Here is a 23,583-nt window from a genome sequence, read left to right on the forward strand (position 1 = left end):
TTCGAGATTAGGGCTTGGATCACGGATATTCAAGGACGTCCGTTACATGAACACAAAACCTCCTTCACAATATAGCAGTTTGTAGAGACAGTAAAGAACGAAAGCGTCAAAACTGTCAGTTGCGCACATATGTCTTTTTTTTGCGAACTTGTGCCGAGCAAAACAAGTAATACTAAAGCACAGCGATAGCGGCGAGAAAAGTCAGTAATCGTCGAAAATCTCATCAGTGGGTCAAGGAAATTGGATTTTATAAATGACTCGTGGAATATTCCAGCGTAATCGCTGGTGCTCAATTGCTTGCCAGACAGTAATACATAATTCATGTCGTGCACACGTTCTGATTCCACAGGGCTCGGCGAGAATATACACATCATCTTCATCATCATCATCAGCCTATTTTATGGCCGCTGTAAGACGAAGGCCTCTCCCTGCGATCTCAAATTACCCCTGTCCTGGGCCAACCGATTCCAACTACCATCCGCAAATTTCCTGATTTCGTCGCACCACCTAGCCTTGTGCCGTCCTCTACTGTGCTTCCCTTTTCTTGGTACCCATTCTGTCACCCTAATGGTCCAACAGTTATCTGCGCGTTACGTGACCTACCCAGCGCCATTTCTTTCTCTTATTGTCAATTAGAATAACGTCTACACCCGTTTGATGTCTGATCGAAAGCGCTCTCTTTCTCTCTCTTACAGTTATGTCTAGCATTCTTTGTTCCATCACTCTTTGCGCGGTTCTTAACGAAAGTGCACGTGCAGGGAGCCGAATGGCGAGGCTAGAAATGAAATTGACTTCATACTCTGGGCTAACCCTGGCATCACACAAGATGTGGACGTGCTCGGCAAGGTGCGCTGCAGTGACCATAGGATGGGAAGATTTCGAATTAGCCTAGACTTGAGGAGGGAACGGAAGAAACTGGTACAAAAGAAGCCGATCAATGAGTTAGCGGTAAGAGGGAAAATAGAGGAACTCTGGATCTAGCTACAGAACAGGTATTCGGCTTTAACTCAGGAGGAGGGTCTTAGTGTTGAAGCAATGAACGACAATCTTATGGGCATCATTAAGGAGTGTGCAACAGAAGTCGGTGGTACCTTCGTTAGACAGAATACCGGTAAGCTATCGAAGGAGACGAAATGTCTGATTAAGAAACGCCACTGCATAATAGCCTCTAACCCTACAGCTAGAAAAGAACTGGCAGAACTTTCCAAGTTAATCAACAAGCGTAAAATAGCTGACATAAGAAAGTATAATAAGGACGAAATTGAGCATGCTCTCAGGAACGCAGGAAGCCTAGAAGCAGTGAAGAAGCAACTAGGAATAGGGAAGAATCAGATGCATGCGTTAAGAGACAAAGCCGGCAATATCATTACTAATATACATAAAACAGTTCAAGTAGCTGAGGAGCTCTATAGAGATTTCTACAGTACCAGTGGTGTCCACGACGATAATGGAAGAGGGAAGAGACTAGAGGAATTTGAAATCTCACAAGTAACGCCGGAAAAAGCAAAGAAAGCCTTGGAAGCTATGCAAATGAGGAAGGCAGCTGGGGAGGACCAGGTAACAGCAGGTTTGTTGAAGGATGGTGGGCAGATCATTCAAGAAAAACTGGCCACCCTGTATACGAATGCCTCATGACTTCGAGCGTACCGGAATCTTGAAAGAACGCTAATCTAATCCTAATCCATAAGAAAGAGGACACCAAAGACTTGAAAAATTATAGACCGATCAGCTTACTGTCCGTTACCCACAAAGTATTTACTAAAGTAATCGCAAATAGAATCACGAGCAGCTTAGAGTTCTGTCAACCAAAGGACCAGGCAGGATTCCGCAAAGGCTACTCAACAGTAGACCATATTCACACTATCAATGAGGTGATAGAGAAATGTGCGGAATATAACCAGCCCTTATATATTTATACCTTTCATTGATCACGAGAGAGCGCTTGATTCAGTCGAAACCTCAGCAGTCATGCAGGCATTACGGAATCAGGGCGTAGACGAACCGTATGAAAAAATAATGAGATATCTATAGCGGCTCCACAGCCACCGTTGTCCTCCATAAATAAAGCAACGAAATTCCAATAAATAAGGGCATCAGGCAGGACGGTACGATCTCTCCACTGCTATTCGCAGCGTGTTTACAGGAGGTGTTCAAAGACCTGGATGGTGAAGAATTGGGGATAAGAGTTAATGGAGAATACCTTAGTAACTTGCGATTCGCTGATGATATTGCCTTGCTTAGTAACTAAGGGAATCAATTGCAATGCATGCTCACTGACCTTGACAGGCAAAGCAGAAAGGTGGGTCTAAAATTATTCTAGAAAAAACTAAAGTAATGTTTGACAGTCTCGAAAGAGAACAGCAGTTTACGGTGGGTAGTGATGCACTGCAAGTGGTAAGGGTATCTGCTTAGGGCAGGTAGTGACCGTGGATCCAGATCATGAGATAGAAATAATCAGAAGAATAAGAATGGGCTGGGGTGCGTTTGGCAGGCATTCCCAGATCATGAACAGCAGGGTGCCATTATCGTTCAAGAGAAAAGTGTCGAACGGCTGTGTCTTACCAGTACTGACCTACGTGCAGAAAACAGGAGCCTTACGAAAACGGTTGTACTTAAATTGAGGACGACGCAATGAGGTATGGAGAGAATGATGGGGGTAACGTTGAGGGGGATACGAAGAGATACGAAGAGATACGAAGGATACGCGCCCCAAATGCGCGTACTACATGGGAGTAGAGATGCGGTGTTCGGAGCACAGTCCAACAATCCAAATGTGCCTGGAGTGCATGGAAGATGGACACCGCTCGGACGTTTGTCCGAACCCCAAGAACATATGCTGTGGCTACGGACTCGAATTTCCACTCCCACAAGGACACGAATGTGAACTGAAGTGCGCCGTGTGCAGGGCGGCGGGGCACGGGACGCGTCGGTGCCCGAACAAACTGATTACCGCCAAGCGCGTGAGGACGACTCGCCAGTCTCGATCGCGGGAGCGGTCGGGACAGAACGCCAAAATGGGACCGGTGCGCTGGTTCGAGTCGACAGAAGAGGAGGACTTCTACCGGCACCGATCGAGATCCAGATCTCCACACGGAAGCAGAGCGAAGAGCAATACCCCCTCGCGGGACCCCTCCAGCTCCAGGGTTTCGCAGCGGTCGGATTCGCCACTGCCTAAAAAACAGCAGGTGAGTTGGGCGAGGGTTGTTTCTTCCATTGCTCCAAAACAGAATACTTGTAAAAATGATAAATGCATTCAGAAATTGGAAAAGAAAATGCGCAACTAAGAGAACAGCTCTCAGGAGAAGAACGCCAATGACAATCACTTGAGAAACAAATGTCAGAGTTAGAGGCGCGCTTCAATAGCACCATACAACAGCTGGAAACGCCGCGTCATTCTGAAGAAATAGCCAAAACGAAAACGGCGGCAGATATAAACTCTGTCTGCGCGCAGTCTCCGACAAGCCAAATCTCAAATAACGCACAGATAACGCAGCGCGGATCCAGACCATGATCGCGGAAAACTTAAATATATTTATCCATGAAGTGATGACGTTAGTTACCCAAATGTTAACGGGATTTCAACAACTATGCGCGAACGACTTCGAGAAACACAAGGTATTCGTGGCGGAACAGCTTTAGGCAGTCTTGAAGGCTGTTCCCACCAAAAAACACAATTGCGATAGGGGCGGCTTCGGCAAAAACTAATATAAGCCACTGCGTGACAGAATCCGACGGCTCGGACACGGAAACGTCATGGACTCAAAATAGGAGTGGGCAACATTGCTAATCACGCTAAGAAATCACAACGAATACAAAATTCATAACAATTAGAGATATGGCAATGGAATTGCCGCTCCTTCTCCAGAAAAGCGGCAGTATTCCACCAGTTTATCAAAAACTCCGGAATCGCTCCGGACGTGATATGACTGCAGCAGGTCGGGGCCAAGCCGGCCAAACTGCAGGGATTCTACACTCTGAGCGATCCTCAAAATTCTAAAGTCGCCACGCTGGTGAGCAAGTCGATAAACGCTCAATTATTAACACTTCCGCAAACTGAGGGAGAGACGAATTCCATAGTTATCAGTGTGATGCCAAAGAAACGAAGTAAAGCACTCACACTAATCACAAATCTGTACAGTCCTCCCACAAGCAAAGGGGACGACCTACCCCACATTCCCTCAGCAATAAAACATTTAGCGCGCACCATGGATAAGGCGGTGATAGTAGGTGACTTTCATGCACCCCACATACTATGGGGATACGCGCAAACGTCGCCCAAAGGGTTCCTACTCGAGCGCACCGCAACGGCCTTGGGCTTAAGGGCAATTAATCAGATCGGCAAACCGACGCGCACGGGTAACAGCGTCAGCAGAGACACGGCGCCCGACCGTGCCTTTACAATTAACATCAGAGACGCACAATGGGTTTCCTTTGACGAAAACCTGGGAACCGATCACGACATAATCCGAGTAGCGCTCTCCACGCCCAACATACAGAGAACAATAGGAATGACTAAATTAACTGACTGGCCTCGTTATAGAGAACTCCAGAGAGCGCTGGAGGAGTCGGATGCAGCCCCGACCAACATGAGAGAATGGACTGAATCCCTTTGACGAGCATACGGAGACACCACTAAAGCAATTGAGCGTACAGCGGACGTGCCGGTGATAGACTCTCACCTGGTCAGCCTATGGGAAGAGAGGCGGAAACTGGCCAAGAGGTGGAAAATAGAACGTCTAAACAAACACCTGAGACAACACATCGCTCAATTGGCAGAGCAGGCCCAAGCCCACGCCAACGAGCTCGCTGAAAACGAGTGGGCGACGTTCTGTGGAACCCTATCAGGAACTCTGGGAACGACCAGTACGTGGCGAATACTACGAAGCATGCTAGGCCCAATGGGCACGCGTACTGAGAATAACCAGAAGCTCCAAATTATAACAGACAACTTCGAGGGTACAGACGAAGTTGTAGTCCACGCTCTTCAGAAAAAGTACATAGTACCCTCACCTGCCACGGGATCGTCGTACGTGAGGAGGCAATACGCTGGGGAGGCGAACCGTAAATTAGACGAAGGAATAACGTACGCGGAAGTGTATGACGGGGCACAATCCGCAGTTAAAAACTCGGCACCGGGCCCAGACTCGATCACAAATGCAATGTTTTGAAACATGGATTCCGTAGCCCTAGCGAAAATAACAAACATTTTCAATAGCGAGTGCTGGGCCAAGGGAGACTTGCCTCAAGAGTGGAAATTGGCTAAAATAATCATGATCCCCAAACCAAAAAAGAATCCCTCAAATGATGCACTACGGCCGGTGTCACTCACGTCCTGCCTGGGTAAGCTCAATGAAAGGGTTATCCATAGCAGATTGCAGCGATACCTGGAAGAGCGGAGCTGGTTCCCGGACTCCATGATAGGATTTTGCAAGAGTTTATCTTGCCAGGAAGCGTTCCTCCTAATTAGAGACGAAATTCTAACTAATATACCGTACGGCGACGAGAGAGTAGTCCTAGCACTGGACCTCAAAGGAGCCTTCGACAACGTCTCTCATGACGCAATATTGGAGGAACTCGAACTCGCGGGTTGTGGCGAGCGCACATACAATTACTTAAGAGCGTTTATTTCCAACCGCGAAGCGAGCATCAGTATTGACCAAATCACTTCGGATTTATTTAAAATGCCTGACAAAGGAACACCTCAAGGAGCTATATTATCTCCTATTCTCTTCAACATGGCGATGTGTCGCCTCGCGCGCGATCTGGATCGGATACCTGACCTAGGTTAAACGCTCTATGCGGACGACATCACGCTGTGGACGAGCAGTGGTTCACTAGGGCATAAGGAATATGCGCTCCAAAGCGCAGTATTAGCGGTGGAGGAATTTTCTACATGGAGCGGCCTGAAGTGCGCACCCGAAAGCTCTGAGGTCATCCAGATACACGCGAAAGGCTACAAATCCAGAGGATCGATTAACATTGTGGTTGAGGGCCAATCAGTCCGAGAGGTACCTACAATGGGAGTGCTGGGTTTGTGGCTTCAGAGCCACGGGAGAGCAGTACAGACACTCAAGACCCTCAATTCCACAGCCCACAAGATAGCCCAAATGATACGTCGCGTGACGTATCGAAAAGTGGGAATGCAAAAAGACGATACCCTAAGGCTCGTATAGGCCTTAGTGGTTAGTCGAATTACGTACGGCTTACCGTACCAAATTCTGAACAGGGAGGAGGAAAAGCAGGCTAACACAATAATGCGAACCGCTTTCATGGCTGCTCTGGGCCTGCCTAAATGTACTTCAACGGAGCTCATGTTAGCTTTGGGAGTGCACAATACTTTCGATGAACTTAGGCAGCCAACCTGATGCGACAGAGGGAGCGCCTCAGCTTCACAAAAACTGGTAGGGCAATATTGGCCAGACTCAATATCCCAGCGTACCCCATTTATCTCACAGAGCAGGCCGTACCTCTCCCTCCTTCGATGAGGTCGAAGATTACAGTAGCCCCAATTCCAAAGAATATGCATCCCGAGTACAACAAAGAAACGCGCAGAGCACGCGCACAACACATTCAATCAGGGTACTCTAATAACCATAGGTACAACACGCATTACACGGAGGCAGCTGTGTATGCAGAGGCGACCGGGCAGCGCTACCAAAGGAGGTACGCCTGGCAGTCGTGAACGCCATCAGCCAACAGCAAATTACCGCGTCGGCCACGGCGGGATCTCCCACCTCGGCTGAAATATTAGCAGTGACGATCGCACTCGCTCACGCGGAGCGTTCGCAAAGGCACTCGGTTGTGGTCACGAACTCCCCCGAGACATGTCGCATGTTTCTCAAGGGGCATGTGACTGCGGCTAGCCTCGCGATAATCCCCAAATCCTTCAACCACCATCATCGCCTACTCTGGTGCCCGGGCCACGCGGGGGTACAGGGGAACGAAAAGGCTAACGCGTTAGCTCGAGTGTTCACTAACCGAGCGACGGCGTCCTCTTCTAACCCTAACCACCCACACTATCCCTCCACCAATTTAAATGCCAAAGACATCCTTGCTAATCAGCGCGTAGTCTGCAGAAAATACCCGCCGCCTCACCCACAACTTAACGGGGAAGAGGCCGCCGATTGGCGTAAAATACAGACCGGGGTATTCCCCCATTTAAAATTGCTAAACGTGATGTATCCCACTTGTTATAGGGCAAACTGTCCTTGGTGCGGTGGTATACCTACCCTAATACGTATAACCTGGGAGTGCACTAAGCACCCTCATAGGCCAAATACCAGTAACACAATGGAGCAGTGGGAGGCACAGCTCGCCCGCTCCGACCTGGCAGGACAAAAGTTCTTAATTAGCCAGGTCAGGCAGGCGGCACACGCCAGTGGGGTCCTGGACGGAGAGGCTCCGACCACACCTCCTTCAAATCTTTTCCATTGCAATAAAGTTTCTATCTATCTGTCCCAGTTTAATAGCTTGAATACTTCTTCCAAGCAAGCAGTGCACTGAAGAAATTGTGTCTGCTTGTCCTGACCCGTTTCTTTATAGCTATCTTCTAACGTAGCTTGTGTAGAATTAAGGTGGCTGTGGAATTTCTGTAGATATTTTCGAGGGTATTTACGTAAGCGGTCTGTACTCCTTGATTGTACAATGCTTCTGTGACTATGATATCTGTGCTGAATCAAATGCTTTTTCGTAATCTATGAAAGCCATATAGACAGGCTTATAGTACTCTGCGGATTTCTCGATAATCAGAATAATGGCAAGCATGTGATCCATTGTAGAGTATCCCTTCGTGAAGCCAGCCTGTTCTCTTGGTTGACTAACGTCCAGTGTTGCCCTTATTCTATTGGAGCATATTTTGGTAAATATTTTATATAATACTGAGATTGAGCTAATGGGCCTACAATTTTTCAGTTCTTTAGCGTCTCCCTTTTCGTCGCTTAATATAATGTTTGCATTCTTCCCCTTTTCTGGCACCCTTGCAGTCGGTAAACACATCGTATACAGAGCCGCCTGTTTTCCTAGCAATTTGACTCCTCCATCTTTGATTAAGTCGACTACTATTCCATCCTCTCCTGCCACTTTTCCCCGTTCCATGCATTGCAAGGCCCTTCTGACGTAATCTCTAGTTATGGGAGGAGTTTCTTTGTACTGTTCATTATTGTTTAAAATGGAGTACTCCTGAGTCCTCCTGATACTGTACAAGTCAGTACAGAATTCTTCCGCTGCTTTTATTACACCTTCGAGATTGCTGATGATATTACCCTGCTTATCTTTCAGTGCTTACATCTTGGTGGGTCCTATGCCAAGTTTGTTTCTCACTTATTTCAGGCTGCGTCCGTCTTTTACGGCTTCTTCAGTCTTTCTCACGTTATAATTTCGAATGTCACTTATTTTTGTTTTTGTTGATCAGTTTTGACACTTCCGCGAATTCTATCTTATTTCCTGACTTCGACACTTTCATTCTTTGTCGTTTCTCTATTAGGTCCTTTGTTGCTTGGGAAAGTTTCCCTATTGGCTGCCTTGGTGCCTGGCCTCCCACTTCTGAAGTCCACTCCCACCTCTGAAGCCAGCCTGGTTACTGTTTCATTCATTACCTCTATGTCATTATCATCATCATCATATTTCTGTTCGAAGGATGCACATTTGCTTGCAAGTACCAGCCTAAATTTGCTACTATTTACCCTTACTACCTCTAAGTTGATCTCTCTTTCTTGACCAATTTTACTCTTTCTCTGTTCAAATTGAGGTGAATTCTAGCCAGCACTTTACCTTACCTATCACTTCTACATCGTGCACTATACTGGGATCGGCAGAAATTATGAAATCAATTTCGTTTCTTCTTTCACTATTAGGGCTTTTTCACGTCCACTTTCTGTTGCTACGATTCCTGAAAAAGATGTTCATTAATCTAAGCTCATTCCTTTCTTTTTCTTAAATTGAGGAGGACACAACGAGCTATGGAAAGAAGAATGGTAGGTGTAACGTTAAGGGATAAGAAAAGAGCAGATTGGGTGAGGGAACAAACGCGAGTTAATGACATCTTAGTTGAAATCAAGACAAAGAAATGGGCATGGGCAGGACATGTAATGAAGAGGGAAGATAACCGATGGTCATTAAGGGTTACGGACTGGATTCCAAGGGAAGGGAAGCGTAGCAGGGGGGCGGCAGAAAGTTAGGTGGGCGGACGAGATTAAGAAGTTTGCAGGGACGACATGGCCACAATGAGTACATGACCGGGGTAGTTGGAGAAGCATGGGAGAGGCCTTTGCCCTGCAGTGGGCGCAACCAGGCTGATGATGATGATGATGATGATGATTCCTTTTTGCGAATTCTACCAGTATCTGTCCTTTAGCATTTCTAGAATCGACGCCGTAGTTGGCAGTTTCCTGTTCCCCGCCTGCTTTTTCCTCATTTTTGCATCGAAGTCACCCATTACTACTGTATACCGAGTTTGCACTTTTCTCATTGCTAATTCAACACTTCCATAAAACTGATCTGCTTCCTCATCCTCGTGTCTGGAGGTTGGAGCGTAGGCTTGTACTACCGTTATTCTAACCTCTTATTACGTTTAATTACTACTGCTACCCTCTCATTCATGCGGTAGAATTGGTCAATGTTTCCCGCTGTGTCCGTATGAATTAAGAATCGTACCCCGTATTGCTCATTATCAGGGAGGCCTCTATAGCAGAGGACATGGCCGATATTTAGTGATGTGTAAGCCTCACCAGTTCTTCTAATGTCATCAAGGCCGATAATAACCAAAATAATGGCTGATAGTTCCTCAAAGAGTCCTGCTCAGCTAGCCTCACTGGACAGGGTTCGGGTGTTAAACGTTGCAAGGATAAGTTTCCATTGGCAACATAACACAACCGATAGGAACACCGGTACCGTTCGAGTAAGTTTGAAGTAATACCGCGAGTCTTGCGTTGAGCGATAATATTAACTTGTTAGCAGGTGAAATGCAGTCCTTGAAAAAAAAAAAAGGTCCATAAGTGAACTTGTTACTACGGCTGACTGCCGTTAAGACTAACTTTAGCGATACTGCAAATCTGTTTGTGGAAACAGAAATCCCTATTAAGTGATATGAAAATCCCAATTATTTCTAGTGTGTTTAATATTAATGACACAAATACATAAAGAAAACACAATTGAAACAAAAAAGGCCGTAGTGAAAAGTCACCCATTTATTGAATGTGCTTAATGCTCGAGTGAATAAGAGGTTGAACCCAGTGGGCGAATTCAGCCTATCGGGTGAATTTTGTACATTGGCTTATGTACTCTTCAGCTGTCGAAGAATTTTTGGCAGCCAGTGCTATGCGAAGCTCCGAGCTTTCGCTAATGCTGAGATATTGAATACCTTGGTAAAAAGTGTGTCAGTTTCGTCATAAAGGCGAAGAAATGAATGCGGTAGCAACATGCCAGAATATTATACGAAATGCAAGGCTCGTACTTATTGTGGCAGTATGAATTTAAGTAAAGGTAATCGAAGTAAAAAAAACGAGCTGTTCTACTTTGAGTTCTGCCATCAGATAACTTCAATAAAGTTTACCAATTAAAGCCTACGTCTTAGCAATTTTACCAGCACTTTTTCATATCGGGTATGTTTTCCACCTCTTTCCTTGGTCGATCCCCGACATAGTGCACAATTGCGCTAAAAAAATTACATGATTTTCAGGTTCGAGCTGTGATAATGTTCCGCACGTTTAGTACTAAGTCTGAGAAGATAAGGTAAAATGCGAGCGCTGTGAGTCCTTTCTTTTCTTCCATTTGTTTGGGGGTTCTGTGCTCAAAGTTTTGAGGAACAAGTTGTCAAGAATATAAGAACTGCTTTGGACAACCTTACTTACAGAAAGTTGTGGAAATATGACATGGCTATATCACATGGTATATAGCGTTGCATTGCATGTGGCGTGCATATTGATCATTTTGACGAAGCAGCTTGCTCTAGAGAAACGAGATAGCGTTTTCTGTAGTGCACCGCACGTTGCCTTAACGAAAGCGCCTGAATACAAAAGCATTACCTCTTCTGCCCTGCTTCGGTGCAATCAACTGTCGGAACTGCAACTGGATTTTGGCTAACGCAATTTACTGCATTGTGCTGCCAAATATGAAGCGGTGGAGTGAAGAAGTGTGCAGTAGTTCGCTGCAAAAATTGTGGTTTGCATATTAAAGAATAGAAAGAACCTGTGTGTGCAAGTTAACTGACCGCTGCTACATAAGAACTGCCTGTGTTCCCGGCTCATCCCGATGCACAGCTTCTCTCGAGGATAAACGAAATTAACGCATCCGCCAGCGTTGTAGCCCTGACCTCTAACAAAAGGACGTCAAACCCGGATCTTATGCACAAGTGAGTACTGCTCGTTACACGATGACAAAGAGAATAGCGTCGCTTCTTGACAAGTAGAAGGTTTCTCGCATGGGCTCTACTCACATCCACCCCAAGTCAAACGTAAACTTATGCCCAATCTATTGCCAACGTATTACGAATAAGTGAACGGACGTATGGTCAAATAAATGCGCCGAACCATCTATGACGGCGAAAAACAGCAGCAGCATACTACTTTTGGAAGTTGAACGTTTCGTAATGGTTCACACTGTTAGCGAGTGACAAGCGATAATACATATTTTCCACAAGCTATTGAAATGTACAGAACATCTCAGTTACAGGCCTTGTGCCCAGCAAGAACAAATCGATCGCCATTGAGCCCACCTGCGAGTGTTCAAACTTAAATAAACAATCGAATAGTGACCACCCGGGCAATTTTATTGATTCGGAAACGTAATAAGTGGTTGCTTAAATGTATTTTGTAAATAAATAAAGAAAGAAGAGCTAAACACACTGATATTGATTAAATTCATCAGCGGAAAGCCAGAATAGCTGGCAATACATTTTTAGAGACGGTTTTATTACAACCACCATATACGCTACTCACGACGTTTGGACAAAGCCTAATGAGATCCGAAAGCGCTTACATGTCTTTTGAAGCTATTGCGAAAGCTTCACGTGTCATCCACCCAATCACCGTCCACGATACCAGCCGAAAGGTTTCCTCAGCCGTACCAGTGTCATGTACATACATTCTAAACACAGAGGCAGCGGAGGCAGCAGAGGCAAGCAATGGACGCGCCACCGCCTAATCAAACATGGCAGCGTAATTTACATTGCCATGGAAAGGGTCAATAGATCAGTATACACGGAACCTCACGGCAACGTCGACAGTGACAACGATGGCAGAGAATTCACTTGGAGTGTCCGCATATTTCCTACCACATTAAAATTCTTTAGTGCCTTATTTTCTGAACAAAAACCTAGAAAAGCCTTCATGACATTAACGGATGCATAATGTGTGAGCACTGCCAATTCCCGCGGTTTCTAGGCGCCATTATAACGATAATAGAGAAGCCTGCATGCGTTTCGCTGAATGTTCGATCAATATCATCGATATATATGCACTCCAAAATCAGGTGTGACAAATGATATTTTCTCGTTGTGTTGAAGATATTAATGCACATTTCAGTGAAATGAGTCACGGATAGCTGTTTGGTGCTGCCGCGCATGCTGGCGCACACAACTCTAAACCTATACATAAACTTGGCAGCGGTAGCGGCAGTGAAGTTCACGGGACTCAAACGCTGCACACCTTTTCACGCAGGGCTACTGGAATCTTTCGTTTCCGGCTTGGTGTGGCGGCTCCGATGCCCTGATATCGGTCAAGCAATCTTCAACTGCATCGAGCAAGGCCACCATACGTCAGCCCTCGTATGATTGTGACGCTGCCTGGATCATCGCCTCGCATTGGTCCAGCCCCGCAACCTGTGTCTACAAAATGACCGAACAACGTCTCCGTTCTTCACTTGGCAGCGGTAGCGGCAGCGAAATTCACGGGACTCAAACGCTGCACACCTTTTCACGCAGGTTCGTGCCCAATTCCTACATGTTTTCTGGATTTTTTGCCTTTTTGCTGCTGCTGTTGCTACCACAAGTGTGTTATTGCCTATTTCTGTTGAAGTATGGCGAAAGAGATCAGAGCCCTTTTTGATGAACTAAGGCGTGAAATCCGGGCTGAATTCAAAGACTTCAGAGACACAATCGAGCGGAATATTCGAAAAGAACTGAGGGAAATTATAGGCCGCTTTGGTTTCCATAAATGCTGATTGTGAAAAAATGAAGGCTGCCAACAAGGAACTTAAGGCGACGAATGCTAAACTAGAGACACAGTGCGCTGTTCTTGTTCAACAGGTGAAAAATCACGAGAGCAGAATGCTACACCTTGAACAATACTCCCGCAATAGAAATGTAGAGCTCAAAGGCATCCCGTACAACGACAGCGAAAACCTCGCTGAAACAGTAATCAAAATTGGAGAAAAAATACGCTTTGCGCTTGTTGCGGCTGATATCGAGTGTGTGCACAGAGTCCCGACTGCCAACGATCCAAGAACAAAGAATGTAGTAGTCCAGTTCGTGCGGAGGTACAAACGGGATTGCTTTCTCGAGAAAGCGCGTGCTGCTCGGCTGAAGTGTTCTGACCTAGGTTTGGACTCGCAGGCACCATTCTTTGTTAACGAACATTTGTGCCCAGAGCTGAAACGTCTGCTAGGCCAGGCTACCGCATGAAAGCGCGACACCGGTTGGAAATGCGTATGGGTACAAAATGGCAAGGTTTTCGCCCGGCGGATGGACAACGCACCAAAAATAAAAATTTCATGCAGTGAGGATGTTGATAAAATGCGCAACCCATTATGAAGGCAGCAAGATCAGACCACTGTTCTGCGCATTGAGAGAACTGTTAGGGGTGGTACTACGCCACATCTTATCAGGCCGGTGAAATGTGTCAAGGGGACACATAGCTGATCATTTTCTGATAGTCTAGCGGGAGTAAAAGCAAAATGCGCATGCGTTGCTCGCCATGCATTTGATCTCTTCGCAGAAGTTGCTGTCTACTTCTTTTACTTCTTTATGTTCTATGTTCTAACTTTTGAACTACTATTCTTTAGTTGGCCCGTTTTCTTTTGTCTGGATGCTTTGTGTGTCTACTTGTATCGTGACATGCGTCAGGATAGATCATGGTTTCATTGTCTGTCACTACTGATGAAACCAGTTGTAAAAGCCATATCCTTCGTTTGTCTGTTGCCAACTTCGTAGTATGTTACTTATAAATACAGGCCTTGATTGCAGCGTAATGTATACATAATATTGCGTGTAAATCAAACTATATGTACTTATATGCTGACCCATACAAATCATCAATGAGTGTATCCTGTATCAGTCCGACCACTCTGATGTCCGATATTGTGAAAAGATGTAAATCGCCTTTAACTTTTATGCATTTGAATATGCAGTCAGCACGTCGAAAATATGACGACTTTTGTATGTTTTTACACGAATTTGGGTTTTCTTTTTCAGTTATAATGCTAACTGAGACATGGTATAATGATCATGATACTATACATTTGGACGGATACAGGGCTGTTTATTTAATAAAAAATCAAAAAGGGGTGGCGGCGTTTGCATGTTTGTAAACTTGTGTATTAGCTGCGACTACCTAGATGATCTGTCATGGTCCACAGCTGATATAGAAATTATTTGTTTAAAATGCGACAAATTTCGTTTGCTGTGGTGTACAGACCACCTGATGGTAATTTGAGCGAGTTTTTCAAGTGTATAGATGCTGTTTTTTTCGTATGTTAATGCAAATCAATACGCTTTAATTTTAGGAGGTCACTTAAACATCGACATCTTGGTTAAATCTACTAAGCAAAGTGAATTATCTGCAATCCTTGATTATCATTTTTTGTCTAATATAATAACCGCCCCTACACGTATTACTGCAAACAGCGCAACACTTATAAACCTTTTCATTACCAACCTATCACTTGATGCCCTATTTTCTGGTACCATTAATGTGACCCTTAGTGATCATTTGCCCATTTACTTAGTCACTGACACATCTCATACGGCAGAAGGCATCACTGCGAAAATAATATATCCGGACATCAACACGGTTGCACTGTCTCAGTTCCGAGATGAACTCATCATGACTAATTGGAACGAGGTTCTTGCGTGCTCTTCGGCTGATACCGCATATGAGCGTTTCATTGAAATTTTTTCCTCTCTCTATAAACGAAGCTTTCCTTACAAAGAAATAGCGAAGCCAAAACGTGCACGTAGACCTTGGATAACAATAAGTCACTTAAAAATGATACGTACGAAAACAATCTGTACCAGGTGTTCTTGAAAAATCGCGATTTAGATGTACTAAAAATGTTTAAAACTTACAGAAACAATCTTGCGAAAATATTAAGGCAAGCCAAATGTAATTATTACTTTACTATTTTAGATGGCATCATAGACAGCAAACAAATGTGGAAAACCCTAAACACAATTATATTTTCACGTAAACAAGCGCCCCGCGTCAACGAACTTGAAATTGACAAACATGTATTTAAGGGAAAAGCGTTGGCCAATAAATTTAATGACCACTTTAGTTCTTTATCGGACAGTACTCACGATGGGAATGCGTCAAGTTATTTACCCACGCCAATAACAGCCTCGATATTTATTTGCCCCACAGAACAATCTGAGGTAACTAATATTTTTATGAAACTTTAAAAAGAAGTAAAAGCGAAGACATTGACGGCAGAAAAACGGAACCGGTTATTTTTGTCCTCGATTCATTAGTACCTTGTTTGACCCACATAAATAATCTTGTTTTAAAACAGGTCTGTTCCCTCAGCGTATGAAAAAAGGCAAGGTCGCGGTACTTTACAAAAGTGGCGACAAAAACGAAATGAGTAACTACAGACCAATATCGGTATTGCCAGTATTTTCAAAGGCTCTGGAAAAAAATTATTTTCACGAGACTTTCAAAAATTTTGGACATGCATTCTGTGATTACAGCGGCACAATACGGTTTCAGGACAGGTGTATCGACAGAGACATAACTTCTACATCAGAAAGAGGTTATACTAGGCAACATTGATGCAAGAAAGCTCACACTAGGCGTATTCGTAGATTTTACAAAAGCGTTTGATAGGATTGATCACCAGACATTGTTAGCAAAATTGCGCTATTATGGCATCAGAGGCGTTACACTTCACTTAATAAGGAGCTATCTTAGCGATCGGTACCAGTGTGTGTCAATAAACATTGAAATATCTATGCCCGAAAAAATCAAACGTGGTCTACCGCAGGGAAGTATATTAGGCCCTCTTCTATTTAACCTTTATATTAATGATATTGTAAACATAGATCGATCAATACCATACATTATTTATGCAGATCACACGAGCTTATTTTTTACAGGAGCAAACCTAGGTGAGTTGATTCAAGCGGCTAATGAAACCTTACATAAGTTATCCGAATGTTCTTGTCGTAATTCATTACAAATCAACAGCCCTAAAACCAAGGCCATTCTTTTCCGCGCGGAAAGAATGGCTTGCAAGTACTCACATAAACTGCTACTAAATAATTTTGAACTTGAACTTTCAGAGACTGTCAAAACATTAGGTATTATCTTTCATCAACATATGCTGTGGGATTCTCACATTGAAGAATTAGGTATTAAACTAAGAAAAGCCCTAGGTATGCTAAGGAGGTGTCAGTCGTTTCTGCTGGTTCCCCAGAAACTTCATATTTTTAATGCACTTTTTAGTTCCCACCTACGCTACTGCCAGTTGGTATGGGCATCTGGAACTCAAACATTAAAGAAAATGATATATACACTTCAGAAGTGTGCTTTGCGGGCTGTTGCAAATTTAGGCTATAAAGATAATACATATCATTTATTTACGAAGTTTAAGGTGTTGAAATTCAGTGTTGCCTATGAACATCAATTGTTGTTGTCGTTAAGGTCTGAAATTCGTAGAAATAGCCTAAACTTAAGAGGTTTAGCGCATTTACAGCCGAACATTTCATTGCGTCCCATCAGAAATTCTGAACACTGGCACATTCCCCGAACACGAACGAACTATGGTCTCCAAATGTTAAAATTCACCATTCCACACGTACTCAATACGTTCAAGCTTACAGAAGATCACTTGCATGTCCTTTCAGGCAGGGAGCTATTCAACATGTTTACATAATCCGCTACAAGCCTAGAAAAATTCTGTCTAAATAAAGCACTCCTTTCTGTTTACAGTATGTCTTACTGTTATGTTACTTTGCAATAATTTTCTTGTCGTTGGTTTTGGTGTTTTGTACGTGAATGATTGATGCACTTTTAGGTACCCAAGGGCGCATATAATTATGTATACTTGACAATTATTGTACACGTTTTATTTATTTCTTTTATTTTTCTATGATGAAACTGTATGAAGTTTGCTGTGCTGTCGTTCTGCTGCCTTGTACGGATGGGAGGTGGGGCTAGTCAAGCTGCATCAGCGCAGCTTTCTTCCCACTTTCCACGCCACAACTGTTCTGTGTAAAACACACTGTACTGTTGGTGGTGAACATAAACTTCAACTTCAACTTAAAGCTTCTACGAACAGCGTTGTCGTAAGTTGTTCTGCTTACCCTGGCGCCGCAGTGCTAGAATTCCACAACGTTTCGTGTTGTTCCAGTACTTCAGTGTCTTCGTAATTCCTCCGGCACCTGAATAAAATTTGTAATGTAAGTTTAGTTGTGATTCTTTATTGAACCGGCAGATGGCTATGCAAAATATATTTTACTCTTTTCTAAAATGAAGTGAAAACAGAGAAGGAGGGACTTTGAGGTAGCGATGTTGCTTTTGTTTTCGGAGTAAATGTTATCTGCGTTTTGATGTAACAGCACGCGAGAAAGATTGCCAATATTGTTCTACAGCCTAAGCATTAAAAATACCCAAATTGAAATTAGTCGGTGCTCTAGGCGAAGTAAAACAAAATAGGGGAACGTCGCAGGTCATTACTAATACTAAGACTCGCAAATTTTGTCAATAATCGTGCACTGACGCTAGTACTCGTAACTTCCGTGAGAAGGCGCATGAAGCAATTCGTTCAGGCTGTCCCTTAGAATTACAGGTCACGTGGTTGTAGCCAAAGATACGTGGACACGTTCATGGCGTTATTTTCTTTATGGTGAATCTAACAAGCTACGTTTTCGGAAGGGCCTAAGCGGCTGAACGAACGGAGTCTTCAAAATTCAGGTGCTGTTTAATGAATTTTAAGCACTTGCATACGCCTGTTAGGACGTGATTATTGTTATTGTCAGCCAGTTTTATGTCCACTGCAGCAACGAGGCGTCTGACAGCAATATCCACTTGCGTCTGCCTTGCGTCAAAGGACGACATCGTACGCCTTCCAAGTTTGTAAATTTATAATATTGACCCGTGTACTTGTTTCTCTGTCATCGGTTGGCAGCATTTAACCGTCCAACAAATGCTGTCGCTCAGCGCAGGAAGCGCCCGCATATATCGGAGATTTGATATCGATGGTTTTGTCCGCTGCCTGTTGTCACCGAACTTCGTGTAAGCCAATTAGCATGTATGCGCGACGTAAATTTTGTTGTATTTTCTGGAAGGCACGTGGGCACCAGCGCCTTCTCTGGAACCTTGGATGACTAGTGTTTAAAAGCCGACGCGCTTGACCCACTGTCCAGATTTCCGATGATCACCGACTGTTTTCGCCGCTTTCGTTGTGGTTTCATTGTCACTTGCTTTTGTGGGCACAAATTCCGCTAATAGAAGTTAGTTTCGCCGCTCACAATTTTGCTATTGCATTCATGACGGTTCATTCATTCATTCATTCATCTCTGCCGCCGACGACTGCTCTACCCTTCTCTTGGGACTCCTTCTGTAGCTGCATTTAACCACCTGCTGTGTGCCCTACATTTTCCCTTGTAGCGGCAGCAGCATCGTTGTCGTATAAGAATTACGCAGACGCTCGCGTCTATACGAGGCACTAGCGGGTGGCACGCTCTGGCTAGGGCTAACGTTCCGAAAGGAATAAAAAAATGCTACGCTAAGAGATCGAGTGTCAGTTTTTCCTCTCCCGCGAGAGTCCGAGACTTTACCGGTCTACATGGTTGCTTGTCACCTCAGTTTGGTGACCGCGGACGTGATACTGCCATACGCTCCTGTGGAAGAGACGACCATGGACCAGACCAGCTCTACGAGAGCTCAAGGCCAGAACCCTTCCGAGGAACGCGGTGAGCCCTCCTGTTCGGCCATAGCTGTCCGCCCTCCACAGTACTGGGACCAGCGTCCCCTGGCATGGGTTCTTCAGGCCGAATCGCAATTTCAAGTCCCTGTTATCCGCTATCAAGCCTCAAATTTTCATTACGTCGTGGCAGCGCTCTCGCCCGCCGCCATTGACGAGGTAGCAGATTTGTTTAACTCCCCATTGTCCACCGCCGCCCATGAGAATCTCAAGGAAGCTCTGCTACAGGGCACAGCAGCTTCACAGCGTTCTCGCATCCAGTAGCTTATATCCGCAGAAAAACTCGGCCACCGACGCCCTAGTTGACTTCTTCGCCGAATGAGGCGGCTGCTCGGAAACAACGCGAGATCCATCGACGACACGCTGTTGCGCGAATTATTTTTGCAATGACTCCCGGCTAACGTGCAGATGGATCTGGCGAAAGCCTCTACCATTGATCTTACCGGACTTGCCGCTTTACCCGACAGAGTCATGGAAGTAGAAACCCCAACCATCCCACCCACGTCATCGTCTCCGGGGGACAATTAAAGCGCCTTGCAAATCCTTTCCTACTCGTCAGCAGCGCAATCTCTGCTCGACTCCTTGTGTGAGCACCTGGAAGACATTATTTGTGGAGCGAAACATCGCCGCATATCATCTCGTCGCCCACCCAGCCGTAGTTCCAGCAAATCAAGATGCACGGGCACCCGCAATGAAACATCAGCTACAACGTCTGGCGGTTGCTACTACCACCGCCGTTTCGGAAATGACGCTCGTCACTGCCGGCATCCCTGCGCTTGGCAGGCAAACAGGCCGGCCAACCTCTAACGGCGACGAGTACTGCGGCCCAACACACAAGTCACGTTTTCTACATGGCGGGCAGAGTCACGGGACCATGGTTCTTAGTCATCACAGGAGCTGACGTCAGAATACTCCCCGTCCACCACTCCGACGGAAAAGCGACACCTGTGTCATTTTTACAAGCCGTCAACAGCACCAGGATTCCAGTTGTCTCGTCACGCACCGTGGTGCTAAACTTTTGCCTTTGACGAGCGTTCTGCTGGATTTTCCTGGTTGCAGACGTCCGTCGTGCCGTCATTGGAGCTGATTTATTGCACAAGTACGGACTCCTTGTTGACGTCCAACGACGCCGTCTCATCGACGCCGTGTCACAGCTATCCGTTTCCGGCGTTCCATCATCAGGCACATCGCCTATCACGCCTATTTCTGAAATGTTGGACGAACCTTTCGCTTCGCTCCTACGCGAGTTTCCCACTTTGACGCGCCTTCCGGACTGGACGCAACCAGTGCAACATGACGTGCGCTGTCACATTGCCACCTCCCACCCACTAGTCTATTTAGACTCCATCGCTTGTCCCTGGAGAAACTCAAGATCGCTCGCGCGGAGTTCGAACACATGCTGCAACTTGGCATCATCCACCCTTCCTTCAGTAATTGAGCATCACCACATCACACGGCGCCTAAGAAGACGGAAGACTGGTGCCCATGCGGCCATTACCTGGCTCTAAACAAGGTTACAGTTCCTGGTCGCTAGCCTCTACTGAACATTCAGGACTTCACGGTAGCGTTACACGGTGCGGCGACGATTTTATCCGAGATCGATCTCCTTCGCGCCTATAATCAACTGCCGGTCGCTGAAGAAGATATTCCCAAGACCAACATCACTACACCCTTCGGTGTCTGAATTTCTACGCATGCCTTTCGGCTTGCGGAACGTGGGCCAATCCTTTCAGCGTTTCATCGATTGCGTCACCCGAGGCGTGCCTTTCGTTTTTGCATACTTTGACAACCCTCTCGTCGCACGTTCTTCCGCAGAATAACATCTTTACCACTTGCGGTTGTTGTTTTCGCGCCTTGCCAGTAAAGGAATTGTCGTCAACGCCGACAAGAACGAATTCGGCCAGCGCGCACTCGATTTCCTCGGTCATATCGTCGACGCTACGGGCATTAGACCGCCGCCGTCCTAAATTCGCGTCATCGAAAACCTTCCCAGACCAACCACACTCGCCAAGCTTCGCTAGTTTCTCAGATTTGTCAATTTCTACCGCCGACCCATTCCCTATTGCGCACACCTTATGGCTCCGACAGACGCTCTTCTAGTAAACAAACGTAAACATAGCTTCAGTGGACTGAAGAGGCCAACAACGCTTTCACATGAGTGAAGTCTGCCCTCGCCAACACCTGGCTGCTTAGACACCCAAAGCCAGACGCGCCCACTGCCATTATGACCGACGCTTCAAACACCGCCGTTGGTGCCGTTCTGTAGCAATTGATCGACAATGCGTGGCATCCACTCGCCTTTTTTTCCAAGAAACAGAAGCCTGAGCAGTCCCGCAACAGCTTGTTCGGCCGTGAATTGCACGCTGTTTATCTGGCTATCAGGCATTTTCGCCATTTCCTAGAAGGCCGTCAATTTACTGCCTTGACTTACCACAAGCCTATTGTGCGCGCAATGCATTGTAAGGCGTCCTGTTACTCCCCCCTGAGAGTCGACACCTTTCCTACATCTCCGAGTTTACCATAATGTTCCGCCACATCAAGGGCACCGACAACGTTCCAGCCGACGTTCTGAGTCGCATCAATGCCGTTTCCACGTTGACGTCGGAGCCTTTCATAATTGATGTCGATTTACTCACCAGTCAACAGCGTGACGACACCGAACTTCATACATTCCGGAATTCTTCAACGTCGCTGAAATTGGAAGACGTCGTTCAGACGTACCAGATGGTACGTCTGTCGTCCGCAGCACTTCAACCGACGCACCTAGACCATTCATTCCAGCATCCCTTCGCAGACGTATATTCGAAACCATGCATAACCTGTCCCATCCTGGCATACGCGCCACACAGAAGCTTCTTTCCAGTCGTTTCGCTTGGCCTCGGCTAAACGCGCATGTTCACGATTGGATTTGCTGCTGTTTGCCGTGTCAACTCTCTAAGATCCAGCTTCACCCCATTCCACCTACCAAGTCATTTCTTCGTCTGGATGCTCGTTTTGACACCTTACACCTAGACCTCGTCAGCCCTCTCGCACCTTCGAAAGGTTACTGATACATACTCACATACATCGACTACTATACACGGTGGCCAGAACTTACATTTATATCTGACAACTCAGCGCCCACAGTTGCAGCAGGTTTCGTGTCTACATCGACGACACAGTTCGGCTGCCCATCCACAATAGTCACCAATCGAGGTCGGCAGTTTGACTCCGCACTCTTGAACGAAGTACTGATACTGCTCTGAACGACACGTTTTCGCAGTCCAATGGACTAGTTTGAACGTTTTCACCGGTATCTCACGGCCCACCTTATGTCGCATGAATCGCCGGAGAAGTGGGTTCAACATTTGCCTCTCGTCTTACTTGCCATCAGAGGAGAAGAAAAGGGGTTAACCGAGGAATCACAAGCCCACTCAAGAGCGACCTAGTCTACGGCACTCACCTACGCCTTGCGATTTCTTTGACACCACCACAAAACCACCTATGTCATCCCCTGCCGACTACGTTGCCGAACTGCAAGCTTTCTTCGGACACATACGCGCCGTGCCTACACGTTCGCAAGAAGCAAGGTCTCCGTACGTTTCTGCTGCCCACGTCTTCGTGCATAACTGTGCCGTGCGGAAGCCTTCGCAGCCACACTACTTCGGACCATATTTGACGTAGTACTGCGGAAACCCGCAAGGTGGAGAGAAGTAATTAATAAAGGGGAAATGAGACATCCACCCGTTCATAGCAATTGCTACAAAGGAAGATGGCTATGCAAACACTTCCCTTTGCTTCGTGTGTTGTCGACAAATTCGACATCGCCCTGCCATCTGCTAGCCGCTTGGTTAGTTCAGGTGGTAGAGCGGCTGCCCCGGAAAGGCGGTGGTCCCGGGTTCGCGTACCGGACCAGGACGAATTTTTCTTCAACTATGAGGCTTTTCTTTCGACGAACCCGTATGGGTTTCCTTTGTAGCAATTGCTACGAACGGGTGGATGTCTGATTTTTCCTTTATTAATTCGGACCATATTGTGTTCTCGAGTGTCGTCCGACGACTTTTGTCGTGAATGTCAATGGCCGCTCAGACACACATGCTTTGGAACGTCTCAAACCCGCAAACATTGAAGCACCCGAGCCATCGGCCCGCCAATGTGCGACGCAACCCTGCTGCTTCCTTGGACGCCGCCTCCGTACGTGACACCCAAGCCGAACGCCAAGACACGCCGCGTCACGTGGACTTTCCATCGTTCGTCGAATTTTCCTCCTCCCTAGGGGGGGGGGGGGGACCCTCTGTAGAGGCAGCAGCATCGGTGTCGCATGAGAATTAAGTAGACACTCGCGTCTAGACGAGGCACGAGCTGCTGGCACGCAGTGGCAAGGACTGACGTTCCTAAAGGTATTTAAAAAAATGCTACGCTAAGAGATCGAGTGTCGGTTTTCGCTCTCCCGTGGTGGTGGTACAAACT

The 23,583-nt window shown here is 46.0% G+C and overlaps 1 protein-coding gene across 4 annotated transcripts in view; it reads right to left on the reverse strand.

The window, feature by feature from the left end:
* The window catches only part of LOC126526313 (uncharacterized), a 253,101-nt gene that overhangs the window by 17,716 nt on the left and 211,802 nt on the right, over positions 1-23,583 (reverse strand). For 2 of the 4 annotated variants that reach the window (XR_011896004.1, XR_011896003.1), the window contains one exon: positions 17,513-17,590. The exons of 1 other annotated variant lie outside the window; for it this stretch is intronic. The gene's annotated coding sequence lies outside the window, so the exon portion shown is untranslated. Of the gene's footprint in view, positions 1-17,050; positions 17,417-17,512; positions 17,591-23,583 lie in introns of those variants that run through there. One more of the 4 variants, XR_011896009.1, reaches the window with a different exon arrangement.

The sequence above is a fragment of the Dermacentor andersoni genome, chromosome 8 (assembly GCF_023375885.2).
Source record: "Dermacentor andersoni chromosome 8, qqDerAnde1_hic_scaffold, whole genome shotgun sequence".
NCBI lineage: Eukaryota > Metazoa > Arthropoda > Arachnida > Ixodida > Ixodidae > Dermacentor > Dermacentor andersoni.